Consider the following 18,120-nt stretch of genomic DNA (forward strand, 5'->3'; position numbering starts at 1 on the left):
CAGACCTCCATAAATGGGAAGTATCTTCCTTCTCTGTTCGAGTGTTTCCAGCTGAGGCCTTCGTTGAATCTTCTCAGTGTTTTCTTGGAAACAACTTGTGCTTTTGGAAGCAGATAGCTGGGAGAACAACTTTTAACTTTCCCTTCTGCCTCCTCCTTCCCTGTATCAGGGAATCACAGAGCTAGCGAAAGGGGGATATTCAGAGGAAACAAACCAAGTTTAAAATGTTAACAATAGCCACAGACGTGAAGATGCCTTTCAGTCCTGTCACCGGCAGCTAGTACTAGAATTTGGTGGCTCACTGAGTCCTAGCCAGTGGTTCCTGTATGCCTCAATGACCCTGCAGCAGGATTACTTTGGGAAGTTAAAAAGAAAAAAAAAAAAAAAAAAAAAAAGCAAGCAGTTCTGGGCCTGGTGCCTGGAATTTATGGTGCAGTGGGACCAGGGGATCAGCGTTTCTGCCTAGCTCCCCCAGATGGTCAGATATGTAGCCAAGTGTGGCAACTAGTGCCCTAAATCTGATGTTCATTAATTCCACACATATTGTTTTGAGTGTCAGCTGTGGGCCAAGCAATGCAGTAGGCTTTGGGCATACAGTGGGGTGCATGGAAATGGCTAGGCAGACAGTGCGTGCAGCAGAGCTTATCTCTATGTGAAGAAGAGCGTCTCTCTTAAGAGGATTTTTGCTATTGTTATTGTTCTATTTTTTTCTCCCCTGTGACTGTATATCCAGAGACCTCAAATTCCTGGCCTATAGGCCACATCATGTCTACAGGCAAGTTTTGTTAGGCCAGCCCCTGTTAAAAAAAGAATTGCCAACATGAAAAATAAAAAGATATTAGCAGCTATTTCCTAAAACTGAAAAGCAGCTGTCCCTTTTTACAGCTGCTTTTCAGCAGCTCCATGCCATCCCCACCTGGCACTTTCACTAACTTAAATGTCTGCCTGGTTCTCATGTTATGAGGATATTAAGGAAATTGTGTATGTGTTTATGAAAACTGTGACTTGTTTTTGTTATTTTGAAATGTGAGGATGCAATGAACAGAACTTGTTGTGGATCTACAAAATGAAATGTGTCTTCATATGTCCACACAGTGGGACTTCATTTGGAGGGTCTAGAGAAGCAGGAAATAAGCAGAATCTGTGTTCTGAACAAACCAGAAATCTTAGAAGTCCATTCCCAGAAGCATATGTATTATAACTGTATTCCTCCAGGTAGAAATCTAGGTGCTGAAGAAACAGCACTGGTATTCAGGGTTGGACCTTCACCTACAAATCCACATGTAGCTTTTTGGTTAAATTCACTTCCATCTCCTAAATCAAACTATGTGGGGAAAAGAAACCACAGTGATGACTGTTGTGTGAACTGAACTATATCAACTCTTAGCTGAAGCTCAAAGTCTTCACTAAGGTCTTCAAGCTTTTCCTGCCAGTAGTTACAAATGCTTCCTTAGTATTTCCCATGTGGCATGCATAGAACTGTTAATATCTGTGTGGCACATCTAGGTGGAGAAGGGAGGCTTCTTGTGGCCAGAGGCAGCCTATGTACCCAGACCTGAGGAAATCTCCATTAGGGGCACAGTCTTTGGGACCTTCTAAACTTTGCTTGCAAAGTTTTGGTTCTTAGACCAGAGGTCATTAGTGGATGAATGAGAACCATCTCATTGAATAAAATGGAATACTTTCCACGTAACAGAGATCTCCTACTCTGAAAACTGAGGGAGATGCATCCTTTCCTTTGTTGTCACACTTCCCCCAATGGAAAGATAAAACAAAATTTAAAAAAATGTATTCCTGATTAGAAAAAATATTGAAATGTTTTTAATATGCAGGGTTGTATATTTCTCAAGGAGCAACAGAGTGATCAGTTATGCTTTTCAGAAATTTAAGCAGTTGCATGCATTTTGGTCAGAGGTTTCAAGATGGATTGTATCTAAATTGCAGACATGTTTTGTTTGGTCAACACAAATGTTTTGGTGTTGTGGTTTTAAATAGTTGCTTGCTAACATTTGAAAACTAGGAAATCTTGTCTAAAGCTCTGTAGGTCTGGGCCTCTCATTGCACCATTAGACAGCCCCTGAGGCTGAGATGGGCACATGCACTCCTGTTCTCAGGCTCCACCCCTCCTTATGGTGTTATGTCATTACATTCCAGATTATTCCATACAGGCAGTCAACTTGTGGTTTATGGGCTTCATCCGAACCATTATTTATTTGTTTGATAACAAATAGAGGTTTGTTGCAGTGGGGGGGGGGTTACTTTTCCTCTCTGTCTCCTCAGCTGAAATTGATACTGTGGATATAAATTCAAGCTGCTATCACAGTTTGCTTCAATTTATATTTACACTTCTGTGTTGATAGAGTGGATGTTTTATACACCTAGATACAGCCCCTAATACGTGTGAATGCTAAGCAGATAACTATTCACAGCCACGATTAGCATTTCCTAAAGGTGTCAGAATCACTCCATTCATTGTGATAAAGCAACTTGAAAAAACACAGTCAAGGGGAACAAGTGTTTTAAAAAAAAAAGATGTAAGCAGTCCCTAAGGTGTTAATGTCTCTTTAAAATGAGTTAGAGACCTTTGTTTGAGTTAGTAGTTTAAGACTTTGATTTATCTCCAGTGAAGGTGCCAGTTGTATTTAATTTCTTTGAAATAAGAGCAGTAACTTTCAGATCTTGGACACCAAGGAGCTGGCTCATCATATACTCACAATCATATTTAATTCTTACAATAAACCAATTATGTACATACTTACCACCCCCATTTTACAGATGCAAAATTCAAAGGCAAAAGAGGTTTAAGTAAGAAGTAACTTGCCCAAGGTTATACAGCTGTGTGTGTATATACATACACATATACACATACATATATATTTATGCCATATATATGTATATACATACATATACACACATACTGTGTTCATTCCGCCCCTCATGTTTTTAGACTATTTTTGACTGCCATTCATAGTAGGAAATACCAGTTATTTCAGGTCTTAATGCTTAATATGTTGTCCTTCCACAGTATCATTGTAGAAACCAGTCCTAACCCTTATTTAAATTGAGTACATTTTGATCATTTATGTTCTATTCAATTTTAGTCTAGTCTAGTCTGTTCTCTCATTTGCTCCCGTAACAAACACACAAACAAATTTTAAAAAAAACCCTATTCATAGCCCTCTAAATGGGATACAACCTAAAGTTTGAAAAACACTGACTTAGAAGTTAGATGTCAAGGAAGCTCTTTCTGGTGGAGTATGTGAGAGAGAATGAAGACGGCAGATACTTTTAAAATGAGGCCACAATACAGGGGAATTTGCCATCCAGTAATTCATGGAGACATATATTTGTCTCTGTATTCATGTTTTACTTACATCAGAAAGATCTTTGTTTTATTTTACAATAAAAATAATTCTTCAAAACTCCATATTAAAAATTACACAGAGATTTTCATGTATGCAAATTATACCTTAAAGAACTAAAAAATAATAATCAGGTGGGAAGTGGGGTGAGTGGAGCTATATGAAAACAAGAATGGCAGATTATTGGTATTTGTTGTAGTTGCTGGTGGGTATATGAGTGTTCATTATCCTATAATGTTTACTTTGTATGTGATTGGGGTTTTTCCTAACAAAAACTTATTTTGAAAAAGTAGGTGGGGGCTTCCCTGGGGGCACAGTGGTTGAGAGTCTGCCTGCCGATGCAGGGGACACGGGTTCGTGCCGCGGTCCGGGAAGATCCCACATGCCGAGGAGTGGCTGGGCCCGTGAGCCATGGCCGCTGAGCCTGCGCATCTGGAGCCTGTGCTCCACAACGGGAGAGGCCACAACAGTGAGAGGCCCGCGTACCGCAAAAAAAAAAAAAAAAAGGGTCACCATGGTCTTTTATTCTGTTTTCCCACAAAGCTCATGGTTGAATGAGAGCAGGACCCTATAGGTTGAAGTATGACCTTTATTCTGTAAAGTTGTGAACAGTAAGTAGCCAGGCTGGACAGAAGCTGGTTTTAGGGTCTTCTGATGCCAAATTGCTCTAAAGTCAGGCTTCTTATTCCGACGTGATTGACATTCCGGGTTGGATAATTGTCTGTTGTGGGGAATTGCACTGTTGAATTGTAGTGGCCTCCGCCCCCGGCCTCCATTCTCTAGATGCCTGTGGAACATCCACACCCCTCCACTCCATAGCTGTGACAACCGAAAACCTCCTCAGACATGGACAAATGTCCCCTGGTTGAGAACCACTGCCCTAGAGTCTGAACCTATCACCTCACCTCGTGTGTATGTCTAGCTGAGCTTTGAACAGAGATACAAAGCTTCAGAGAACCACATTCTACCTGTGTCTTAGGGTAAATGAAGAATAGATTAGGCAGAATCATCACAACTAGGGATTGATTTAGTAATACCAGACTCAGGCAAGGCCACCTGTGTGAAACTGGGCATGGTTAACTCTTCTCTACGTTAGTTACCTCATCTGTAAAATGGGGATGGTGACAGTTTCTTCTTTGTGACATTACTTGTGTTTATAAAGCACCTAGAATCTTGCCTGGTACACATTAAGTACTTAGGGTTTGCTGTTATTACCTACCTAGAACTTGTGCTGGAATTGTGGTTTAAATAGTTGGGGGATAAGGGGATTCTCTGGGGCACTGTAGTAATATCATGTTTAGTTACTAGTGTTCCTCAACATATCTCAGTGCTTAGAATGTTTAATCTGAGTCTGCTGTCTGAGTAGGAAATGGGGTGGGTTCTAGAGCTCCTGAAAATGGGTGAAACTATGGTTTCTAAGTTAATTTACCTCACAAAAATAAAAATAAAATGGAAGACAGGACATGCTGAGCATCTCATGCTCTGTGACCCTCTGGAGACACTAATAAAGAGCCACAGAGACCAGCCTGAAATGCTCCAGAAAATGTCTCCACCCCAGAGTTCACCTTGTCTCTTTTAGTCATTGAATAGCGGCAAATCATCGTTGCTCTTTCCTTTTTAAGATATATTGATACTTTGAATCTTGCTCATGTGATAATGGCTGAGGCAGAGTCATTACCATGCAAGTTTACTCCGGGAAGATGCTCTCCACTCGTAAAATGTACCTTTTGTTTCCTATGTTTTAAATTCTTCCCCTCAGTCTATAAATATGCTCAAGAATTTTCCAACTTAAATATATCCCTCATTGACTCTCTATCGACCTGCCACCCATCTCTAACCACAGTCCCATCTCTTTCGTTCTGAATTATTGAAAGAGTAGCTGATTTTAGCTGTTGCCATTCCTCGCCCTCTATTCACACTTCTACCCACCACAGTGAGGCTGATGCTTCCCAAGGACTGGGCATGATGGCATCACGAAAGACATTTGCAGGCCTTGATTTACCGCCTCTCTTCTCTTTTTTCCCCCTCTAGCTTTCCTTCTTGTTCTTTGTTACCCTCTTTCTCTGTTTATTTCTACCTTTTTTTTTCGCAATAACAAGGGTTTATTTTAGAGTTTTCATTTCAGTAGAGATATAATTTGTTAAACATTTAACATAGTCACTTCTAATTAGTTACATGTTAATTCCTGTTATGAAAATTGAAGTATTTCATTCTTTTTTTTTAATTTTATTTTTTTTATTAGTTTCTGCTTTATAACAAAGTGAATCAGTCATACATATACATCTGTTCCCACATCCCTTCCCTCATGCATCTCCCTCCCTCCCACCCTCCCCATCCCACCCCTCCAGGCGGTCACAAAGCACCGAGCTGATCTCCCTGTGCTCTGCGGCTGCTTCCCACTATCTATCTACCTTATGTTTGGTAGTGTATATATGTCCATGCCTCACTTTCGCTTTGTCACAGCTTACCCTTCCCTCTCCCCATATCCTCAAGTCCATTCACAAGTAGGTCTGTGTCTTTATTCCCGTTTTACCCCTAGGTTCTTCATGACATTTTTTTTTAATTCCATATATATGTGTTAGCATACGGTATTTGTCTTTCTCTTTCTGACTTACTTCACTCTGTATGACAGACTCTAGGTCTATCCACCTCATGACAAATAGCTCAGTTTCGTTTCTTTTTATGGCTGAGTAATATTCCATTGTATATATGTGCCACATCTTCTCTATCCATTCATCCGATGATGGACACTTAGGTTGTTTCCATCTCCGGGCTATTGTAAATAGGGCTGCTATGAACATTTTGGTACATGTCTCTTTTTGAATTATGGTTTTCTCAGGGTATATGCCCAGTAGTGGGATTGCTGGGTCATATGGTAGTTCTATTTGTAGTTTTTTAAGGAACCTCCATACCGTTCTCCATAGCGGCTGTACCAATTCACATTCCCACCAGCAGTGCAAGAGTGTTCCCTTTTTTCCACACCCTCTCCAGCATTTATTGTTTCTAGATTTTTTGATGATGGCCATTCTGACTGGTGTGAGATGATATCTCATTGTAGTTTTGATTTGCATTTCTCTAATGATTAATGATGTTGAGCATTCTTTCATGTGTTTGTTGGCAGTCTGTATATCTTCTTTGGAGAAATGCCTATTTAAGTCTTCTGCCCATTTTTGGATTGGGTTGTTTGTTTTTTTGCTATTGAACTGCATGAGCTGTTTATAAATTTTGGAGATTAATCCTTTGTCAGTTGCTTCATTTGCAAATATTTTCTCCCATTCTGAGGGTTGTCTTTTGGTCTTCTTTATGGTTCTACCTTTTTTTTTTAAAAAAAGTAGCCTTATTGAGGTAAAATTTACATACCATAAAATGCACTCACATTAGTGTACAACTCAACAATTTTAGTAAATTCACAGAATTGTGTGGCCATTCCCACGACTCAATTTTAGAATACTTCCATCACCCTAGAAAGAACCCTCCTGCCTGTTTTCAGTCACTCCCCGTTCCCACTCCCAGCCCCAAGCAATCTATTTCTTTCCGTGATCTCCAGCACGCCCCTGCAAAACTAAGCACTCTGCATGCACCCTTAGCTTTCATAACCCAGTCACGCATGAGTTGCATTGGACCTCTAGGCATGTTCCTTTTTTGTCATCCTCAAGGATTTGATCTTCCTCTGCTCACACCCTGAACACTGGGCTTCTCCATCTTTTTGTCTCAGCCCACTGTCTCTGGATTTTCTGTGAGTCATTTCACTCACTCCCGTGAATCACCTCTGGTGCTAGGTTTTGCCGATGGGGTTACATTTCCCCATACCTTTCTCCTTACCTTTCTCCTAGGTTAGCCCTCCCTTTTCTTTTAAGAATTACCTCAGATGCCACCTATACTATAGAGTCTTCCCATCTTCTAACCACCATTCCTATTCCTTATCTATAACTATACCTTAAAGAAATGTAGCTCATGAGCTCTGACCCTCAAGCAACTTTGTTGTCTCTCTTTGTCCCCTTATGTTCTTTCTGTGAATTTCTTTTCTTAGTTCCTCTCCTGCCCCTGGGAGAAAACCCCAGTAGCCCTGTCCACTCCATGTTTGGTGATGCTTAAGTATCTGACATAATTTCAATCCAAAAATTATAATATTCTGTCCTGTTTAATAGCTACAATTTAAGAACTTGATTTAAAGATAAAACTAATCTCCCTCCCTACTGCTTCGCTGCTGCAGAGGGGAAGTCTGCAATCAGAGAAAGAATGTTTTGGCTTCTTTTCTCACCTAGTATGTCTACATCTCCTCCCCCTAACATGCTGTTTCTAGTTCTGATTACTGTGTTGCAAAGGAAGAGCAGAGGGGGCAGCACGTTTCACCTGATTGATTCCGTTGTTGTGATTTAGGATCATGGCACTTTGGACTTACCGGGAGTGTAGAACTGGTGTTTTATTTCAGTGGTTCTCTCCTTAGATGCCCTACCTTTCCTGTGGAAGGTCTTCCCCTGCCCCACCCTGCTGATTCTCTTGCTCTGGGTGATTGACAGCTGCATCCCCCCCAGGCACTCCCGGGTGTGTGTCTGGCTCACAGAACACACCATGCATTCTGTACCCGTAATGTCTCTGAGGATCCATCTCCTTCATAAATTGCAATCTTCTATTCTGCTTAGCCTACTCTTTTTCCTTAGTGTGATCCTAGACCCCTGCATCCCTCAAAATGCAGCTCTCTGTGGTCTCCTTATAGCATGTCCCCCGTCAGTGGGTTTAAAGGAAACCCTCCTCCCTCCCCCTGAGTGGGTAGAACTCATCAGAATTCTCTCCAAAGAAGCTTTTCTCAAATCCACTACTGAGGCTCCAGACATCTCTGATGTGAGCAAGGGTTTCAGAGCCAGACAGATGGTTTTGCAGTATCTCCTTTGAAAATTTGTTCCTCATTCTGTTCTGGCACCTCCCTCACCTTTAGGGTATAACACTGCTATGTCTTGGAGGCTGAAGAAAGAACATCCTATTACAAACCTCTCTCCTCCGGTCCAGAAGCTTGTATTAAAATGTTTCTGGGTCAGTTTGCTTCTTGAGTGTTTAAGTACCTGGAGGTCAAAGATGATGATTTATTTTAAAATATTCTCTCTGTGCTTGTACCTGACATGCAGTAGGCACTCAGGAAATGTGAGTTTTCTCACCAAGATCATTCTCCTTTATCCAAAATTACAAGGTAAAAAAAAAAAAAAAAAAGAAAGTATGGCCTTGCTTAGTGTGCACAACCAGACTACCTGCTTAGTACTGCTTCATCCTGGCCAAAAAGCACTTTTTAGCCCTTTTCAACCTCTTGACTCCTTTCTACTTGATCCTCACAACAAAATTATTTACATATTTTTGAACCTGTTGTCATGTGAGAACTGGAGATTTTTTTTTCCCTTTTTCAAAATGTTTGGTAATGTTTTTTTTTTTTTTTTTTTTTTTTTTTTTGCGGTATGCGGGCCTCTCACTGTTGTGGCCTCTCCTGCTGTGGAGCACAGGCTCCGGACGCGCAGGCCCAGTGGCCATGGCTCACGGGCCCAGCCACTCCGCGGCATGTGGGATCTTTCCGGACCAGGGCACAAACCGTGTCCCCTGCATCAGCAGGCGGACTCTCAACCACTGCGCCACCAGGGAAGCCCTGGTAATGTTTTGAGAAATCAATATGTGGCCATCGTAGAAAATTTAAAATATATAAAAGAATGTAGAAAGAAAAGTAGTTTATCTGGTTTCGAAATACACAGTTCCCCTCCCCAGAGACAACTGCTTTCTCCAGTTCTCGAATATTCTTTCAAATTCTTTGTGCGCATAAATGTATATAAGTGTATGTTTTTTGACTCCGTACGGAAGGCATCATACTTCTCACACATTGTGAAATAAGTTCGTGGCTTATGTTAGCTGATTCACTTTGCTGTGCAGTAGAAACTAACACAACATTGTAAAGCAACTATACTCCAATAAAAAGTAAAAAATAAATAAATAAAAATATATAAAAGGTCAGGTTATACTTTATGGTTCCCTAACAGTCTGACTGCATAAACATTCCATTTGCTACATATCGTGTGAAAAATAATTGAAAATACAGAGGTTCTGTCTTTATCTTGGGTAAATGTCTTAACCTATGTGTGTCTTTGTTTCTTTATCTGAAAAATGGGGGTGATAATAGAATGAGCCTCATGGATTGTTGTGAGGGTGAAGTGGGTTAATGTATGAAACAATATCTGGGAAATAACAAGCAATAAAAGGTAATGATATCACAGTTCATTTTCCTTTCTAATATTTGGAATATTGTCTTTGTAAAAAGCATTTGCATCATATGGTGTTTTTTTAAAAATAAATTTATTTTATTTATTTATTTTTGGCTGCGTTGGGTCTTCATTGCTGTGCGCAGGCTTTCTCTAGATGTGGCGAGCGGGGGCTACTCTTTGTTGTGGTGCGTGGGCTTCTCATTGCGGTGGCTTCTCTTCTTGCAGAGCATGGGCTCTAGGCGTGCGGGCTTCAGTAGTTATGGCATGAGGGCTCAGTAGTTGTGACGCACGGGCTTAGTTGCTCCATGGCACGTGGGATCTTCCTGGACCAGGGCTCAAACCCGTGTCCCCTGCATTGGCAGGCGGATTCCTAACCACTGCACCACGAGGGAAGTCCCTGCATCGTATGGTTTTTAAGCTATTTTTAAATTCTAAATAAATATATAGTGGCAAGGAACGTTGTGATGTAGACTTAAGAAAGTTACATTGCTCCTCATTACCATATCATGAGGTCTACAGTAATTTCCCATTCAGTAAGAAAGGAAGAAAACCCATGTAGCATTTATAATTATGGAAATTTGTCTTTGTTCATTTTGTTCCTTGTTTAAGTTAGAAAATGTCAAGGATAAGTATATAGCAGAATTTGCTTATCGTTTAGTCTTCTAGTTACCATTAAATGTGGTAGGACCCAAACAAAAGTCCAAGTCCTGGGCAGGGTTCTTTTCACTGGAAGAATTAAATTAAAAAAAAAAAATCCCCACAAGAGCACCTTTGTTCTGACTACCTTGGAAAAACATTGGACAGTGTCAATCTTTTTTTTAAGGATGAAGATTCCATTAGAAGATCCTGCAACTTCTCGAAACTTGGACCTGCTCCAAAACACAACATGCTTCGAGGGTTGTTCTTGCATGCTAACTAGTAGTCACCTATGATTGGAGAGATGTTTGTAAAAACATTGTGCCCTGGAAATGGCCACGTTTAGTTTGAGGCTTAAAGGAAAGCAAGAGAATTGAAGTAAACCCTCTGTCAAGTATACTTAGAAATAATGACATTTTGTCTAATATTTTGAAGCAAGAAACCAGTTGGCATGATTTTGTAGCTGTGTCTTTTCTCTTCACCTTGCAGTTGCATGAAATTAGTGGAACCAACTGAAAAATGGAATTGCAGTTTTTTCTGAGGTCGTATCAGTGAAACTGTCTTTGAGTTGAGGACAGAGAGATCTCTTGAGTTGCCAGAGAAGACCTCGTTGAGTTGAGGACAAAGTAAAAAGAGCCTCTGAAATCAATATAAGGTGCCTCAGAGTGTTCTGGCAGTATTTTTATATAGCTGATTCATCGACCGTAATGTATGCCCAAAAAGAGGTCTGATTTGCTTTGCTACTGCCTTTCTACACTGATTGCTAAAAGATCAAAAGAAAAAAATTAACTGGATGTCAGAGATGAGATGCCTCTCCATACTGAAACCAGGTTCATGATTTCAACTTATTTATCAAGCTTTTCAACAGTGACCTTCTCAGGAACAATTATTTTTCAACATAATTTTTTTCTTTTCAATCTGCATAATTTATACTTAATTCCATTTTGATGAAGTCGTCATTAATTTCTGCATGAACAAAGAAAGAAATCTCCAAATACACACACATATATATACACCCACGCACATATGTATATAATATATACACCCATATATAGGTACACACACACATGTAATAGGTATGTAATAGAAATTATTTTCCAGTGTAATAAAACAAATTGTGTACAAAACAAAAGTTAGCTTATGTCAGTCTATCTGTATTTGGAGTAAAGAGGTAAGAGGGTCCATAGATTTGGCTGATTTCTCAAAAAGGACCTTAACCTACAAAAGGTTATGAATCACTCTTGTTTTGCAGATTGTAGTCTAGTTGGAGAGAAAAGCCATAGTCTCTGTAACTATAATGGGAGGTGTTGAAAGTGCTGAGCGTTGGAGGAAGGACTATAAAGGGCTGTAGGTGTCCTCAAAAGCAGGAGATAGATGGCTTCTAGCTGGCATTTGCCTTATTTGGTGATTGTGCTACTGTAAATACAGAACTGTTAGTGTGAAGGTAACATCAACCTGGGCACTTTATATTCTCCCCTCTTCTTAGCTGCGGAACACTTATGAACTGTAGGGAGGATGTGTGTGGAGTTGTCAAGAATGTTGGACTTTGAGCCCAGTATTCATGTGAATTTCATCCCCTGTCTGTTCAGTTTCAGCAGGAAGGAGGTATAGTATGCAGAGTGGATCAACTACATTTCTGGAAGATGTGCAGATCCTGAATGAGTGAATGATTATGATTATGAATGAAAACAAAGTGGGTGTGTGAAGCCTGATTTCTGAACTGGCAAGATGTGCAGCCTTATCAAGTATTAAACTCATTTGTTCATTGACTACCATGGTGTTATGTTGTATACCACAATAGTGAGCTAATTTCTCTACAAGACTCAAAATACACCACCATAGGCATCAAACTTTTATGCATTAATGATTAAATATTTTTCTCTACTAAAAGGCTCTAATCTGCTCAAGGTTTTTTGTGGTTTTTTTGGTACAGGTTGGGAATAATGTATATTCATGAATAGATTTTGCTTCTCAAATATCAGAGGTGGAGGTGAGTTTTTTTGGATGTGAGAGATGTGTTCAGCAATCCTCTCAACAAAATTGCTGTAGGGTTTGTCTCTTTGAAAAGGAGAATGCGCGTTAGGTACCGGTTACTCTGATATAAATGAATGAAGTCAAATCATTCTCACACCTAAACTTTCCACCGCATAAAGAAGCTTAACTCTGAGCATTTGCCAAGACTGCATTCAGAGCTGTGTATGTATATTCAATACAAATATATATCAATATTTCATGATCCACAAGCTTAGTAGCAATTTTGTAAAGTGTATGACAAAAGCCACAAATGATCTCTTCTTTTAGAGCAACTGGGAACAACTATTTAGAGCATTTTTTGTTTTAAGTCCAAGGTCTAGCATTTTTAACTGAGTTGACATTAAGAATAGATAGTACAGGGCTTCCCTGGTGGCGCAGTGGTTGGGAGTCCGCCTGCCGACGCAGGGAGCACAGGTTCGTGCCCCGGTCCGGGGGGATCCTGCATGCCGCGGAGCGGCTGGGCCCATGGGCCATGGCCGCTGGGCCTGCGTGTCCGGAGCCTGTGCTCCGCGATGGGAGAGGCCACAGCAGTGAGAGGCCCGTGTACCACAAAAAAAAAAAAAGAATAGATAGTACAGTTGTTAATATATAGTAAATTTGGGGGCTTTTTAAAGACCACCATGAGAAATGTGTTGTGAATTTATTAAGCTTTAACCCCTAGAAGCAAATGTCTATTAGCAGAGAAAATTCTAAAGGGTATGTATCTTTTTCTTTGATTTAAAACATTTCTGTGAATAGTAGAATACTTTTATTGTAGCAGATGACATTTTGATTCATATATGTCTTGCTTCGGTAGCTTCATTTGTATTTATTTTAACTTGGTGATTTCAGAAGTGGTACGAGCTTTTATATGACCTTTCTCTCTGTGACAATACTTGGCAACACTGAGAAGTCAGGTCACGACTGTATTAATTACCTTCATTATTTATAAAGTCAGTGCCCTACTTTAGCATTGATTAAAAATGAGCAACATAATTTTTAAAAATAGTATTCCTAAGTGAAGTTTCTCTTTATCTTTGAACTTTATACAGCGTGTGCCTGTGTGTATGTGTATGTGTGTGAACCAATATAAGAATATTGGAATATACATATTTCTTCTCTTAAATTAGATAGTTTGGTTAATATTGTCTAGCTTCTGACGTCTATGAATTTGAAGGCAAGAACGAAATTGGTGTGTTGCAAAATGTGTTGTCTTTTTATCCTTTTAAGCCTGATACAGATTATAATATTGTCTGATTTGAATGTTCATTGTAAATCTGATCATGTCAACTCCTGGTTAAAATTGTACTGCGTTTTCAAAGGGCTTTATCCTGATACTTATATTCTTAGCCAGGCATAGAAGGTTGACCCCTATTATACATCTGCAGTCTCATTTCACACCACAGTGAACTTGGCCATCTGCATTCTATCTCATCAATCTTCTTTCTGTTCATACAATAAGCCATGAACACTGAAGCCACAGAGCCTTTTGCATATTCTATTCTTTACGCCCAGGGGTGATTGCCAAAATATTTAACCAGCAGTAGGGACATGGGCACTGACCAATCAGAAGTGACATGGGCTAGAGCAGAATTCTGGAAACCCCGTGTTGAGCCAGTCACTAATTTTTAGGTGGTACATCTAGTTGGTGGGGTGGGGTTCTGGGCCAGCCTGGGAGACAGGGTGGTTAATTGATAGGAGAGGGTCCAGACAGTGGCTACTCACCAGCCTGTTTACCAACTCAAGGCCATACCAAGTCTTTGTCTATACCTGGAAAATTTCTTCCTTTTCTCACCCTGCAAAACATACACACATCTGATTATGTCATCTCTTCTTTTCTTCCATTTCACTGCAGTTCTTCAGAGGAGCTTCTCCTAACCTTCCTGATGAGGGTTGTTCTCATTGAGATTTTCACTAGAAACTCCTATCTCTTCATTGTACCTTTCACTGTGGTCAGTTTACATATACTTTGTAAGTAATTGAATCATATATCACTCCCATTAGTTTGTATATTCCATGAGGGCAGGGATCATCAATTATCTGACAACCCCATCTTCATCTTCCTCCAGAATTAAAATTCCAGCACCTAATAGGAGCTTAACAAATATTTATTGAATGAATGAATTTTCAAAAAGACTTTAGGACTTCTTTGAACATACTTATACTTTGCAAATGTAGCTGATATGCATGTTAGTTGTGGGATGCATTGTTTGGAAGATAACTTTTTTTTTTAAATTTACCATCTACTTAATGCCTTCTTATACATTTTTCTGAAATAACTTTCAAGTGGTGGCTAGATCCCATGCTGTGGCTTATCTTTTCTTTCCGTAGAAATGCTTCTCACTCACTTGATGACCAGTGAAATGGTTTAATCTCCCAAATTGACTTATTCATTTTTCTTAAAGCTCAGCAAGAAAAATTACTTAAAAGCCTAAAATGATCCACAGGGTGTTAGAAACATTGCAGCAACCAGTGGTGGAAGAGCTGTGGTCCTACTTTCAAAGATGTATCAGTCTAGTAATTTTCTCCTTATCCTACTTACAAGTGTTTATAATATTTTCTTTTCCCATTGCAGTATTGGAACATAGACCATATGTTTTGTTCTCTGTATGACATAGAGCAAAGCCTCACACATTTATATGGATGCATTTTAATGATTGTGATGATGTTACTACAGGATCTTCTGCTAAAGTTTGTCCTTTTTTCTTGAAAATTCCAACAACCTGTTCTTTTTAAGTCTATTATTTTGTTATTACCAAATTCTTTCTAAGTCCATTTTTAATGTATAAACTGGATAGCTTTAACTCCTCAAAGAATGAAATACTAGTTTGATAATGTTTTACTCCTCAAGGCTGTCCTGTGTTTGAGACTTAACCGTTGTCCCCAGACTTTAATATACCTTGCAACTGCTGCCTAACTTTTAATGAATATTTGACATTTCATGTATCATATTACTGCATTTAATGTTTCCAACGCCTTTTATGAATAATTGTCATTGTATTTTATTTGAAAAGTTAAAAAAATTTTTGCTTTTCTACTGTGTATATGTGTGTGTATGTCATTCTTCTCATGATTTCTGGACTATGGTTTCCTCATGTGCATGATTAGAAGGAAGTTATGGTGGTTATGGCTGTCATATTTAAGTGTAATCTAGAATGATTTAAGTTATTATTCAACTTAGTAATTGAAAATAATTATGGATACAAAATGTCTTACTGATTAATCAGGAAAAAGGAAGGCAGGCTAGGTATCTGAAAGCCTTTGGTCCAAGTGGGGGAAATCAACCACTGGAAAGGCTTGAGGAGTAATTATTGAATGAAGTAGAATGTGTGTCCTTCCTTGTATACTTAAATAATTTCATGATTTTGGCCATAAGTCTCCTGGGACTGAATGCTATTGAAAATAGCTTCAAAATGTCTCAGTTTCATATGCACACTGTGACAGACACCACATGTGACTCTTGCCATTATCACTTCAGTGCACACCTCACTTCCACTTGCCACCAAATGCATTTTTTGAATGGACCTAATGGTTTTTTTTTGTTTTGTTTTGTTTTTTTTTGCCTCTGAAGCCATTTTGCTGTCCCTATGAGAGGTTAGAAGTGCTGGATCATGAATACTCCCTGAAAATAGCCTCCAAACGGTGACTCATGGGAGTTGGTATATAAATACCCCAGATCTCTTGCCCCTTGGCAAGGATAACTGGACAACTGAAGCATAACTCTGGGATTACTCTGAGGCATACGTTCTACACAGGCTAGACTTCCAGAGTTTCCCCAAAAGAAATAAGCTGTGCTTAGACACAGGGGTTGATGGGATCATATCTTACACTTTATTGGCTGCCTTCCTTTCCCTCTCTTACTTCGCCAGGTCCTGACTGTTTTTGTCATTCACCTCTCAAGTAAACTGCTTGCACTTGAATTCATTTTGCAGTGTTTGCATTAAGGGGAAAGTAAACTAAGACACTTGCAATTTGTAGTAATGGGGACAGTTAGAAATGGTCACAGATCCCATGATGGTGTAAGTTGCCAACCTGCAGTTCTTAGAGGAGTAGTTCTCAATTGTATTTCCACCTGTTTCAGATTCCCATGGGCCAAGTCAGTTATGCCAAAATCCCGGAATTCTAGCCATTCCACCACTTACTCCCCTCACCTTCCCCAAGAATGTATATTATATTGCAAGTGAACAAGAGCAGCATTACTATAGGAATAACTGATTTAATATATTGTTTTATGTAACTTGCAAGATGTCATATTTTCGCTCTTGAAGTTATTATTATTTGGAACACACTTAATTCTAATTGAATATATCGCATCACATGGCAGGATCCCATAGTTAAGAACCACTGAGATTTCTCTCGTTTGCTTAGCAACAGCTAAGACAGCCCAATCCATAGCAGCTACTGACTGAGAGTTATACACCTTCTCTGCTAAAATGGCTGACATTAAAGTCACTCATTTTTCTGTGTGGAACCAGCTGAGTTTTAGCAATCGAAAAAAGTTTCTCTGATTTTAAGTGTGTGCATCCAGCCTACTTGATCATTAACCATGCAATTTAGGTAGTTTCAAATGGCCATTGAACATGACACAGGGTATTCACACAATTATTTACTCTCAGCCAGCACATTCAAGTTTATGAAGATTCAGGAAAGCAAAAAATAAAGTAGTTTTATTTGCAAGATTCTCATACTGAACAATTTTCATCATTAGTATTTTTTAACATCTTTATTGGTTATAATTGCTTTACAATGGTGTGTTAGTTTCTGTTTTATAACAAAGTGAATCAGTTATACATATACATATGTCCCCATATCTCTTCCCTCTTGCGTCTCCCTCCCTCCCACCCTCCCTATCCCACCCCTCTAGGTGATCACAGACCACCTAGCTGATCTCCCTGTGCTATGCGGCTACTTCCCACTAGCTATCTATTTTACATTTGGTAGTGTATATATGTCCATGCCACTCTCTCACTTTGTCACAGCTTACCCTTCCCCCTCCCCATATCCTCAAGTCCATGCTCTAGTAGGTCTGTGTCTTTATTCCCATCTTACCCCTAGGTTCTTCATGACGTTTTTTTTTTTTTTTTTGCTTTCCTTAGATTCCATATATATGTGTTAGCATAAGGTATTTGTTTTTCTCTTTCTGACTTACTTCACTCTGTATGACAGATTCTAGGTCCATCCACCTCACTACAAATAACTCAATTTCATTTCTTTTTATGGCTGAGTAATATTCCATTGTATATATGTGCCACATTTTCTTTATCCATTCATCTGTTGATGGACACTTAGGTTGCTTCCATGTCCTGGCTATTGTAAATAGAGCTGCAATGAACATTTTGGTACATGACTCTTTTTAAATTATGGTTTTCTCAGGGTGTATGCCCAGTAGTGGGATTGCTGGGTCATATGGTAGTTCTATTTGTAGTTTTTTAAGGAACCTCCATACTGTTCTCCATAGTGGCTGTATCAATTTACATTCCCACCAACAGTGCAAGAGGGTTCCCTTTCTCCACACCCTCTCCAGCATTTATTGTTTCTAGATTTTTTGATGATGGCCATTCTGACTGATGTGAGATGATATCTCATTGTAGTTTTGATTTGCATTTCTCTAATGATTAACATCATTAGCATTTTTTAAATTCAACATATGTAATTGAGGGCTTTCTGCAATTGTTTCTGAAAAAACAGGCTTAAAATGAATATTGATAATGTTATTTATAATTTATATGCCTATGAGGGATTCAGAGACTATGAAAAGCAGTGTTTCAAGATATCAAATCTGCTGATTTGACTCTTAGTTTAGCCAAAAATATTATCATGAGAGAAAATGAGAAAAGTTACAATTTCAGGGTAATACTTTACTTGTTGTAATT

The sequence above is a fragment of the Mesoplodon mirus genome (genome assembly GCF_964341445.2).
Source record: "Mesoplodon mirus genome assembly, chromosome: 12".
NCBI classification, from domain to species: Eukaryota; Metazoa; Chordata; class Mammalia; order Artiodactyla; family Ziphiidae; genus Mesoplodon; species Mesoplodon mirus.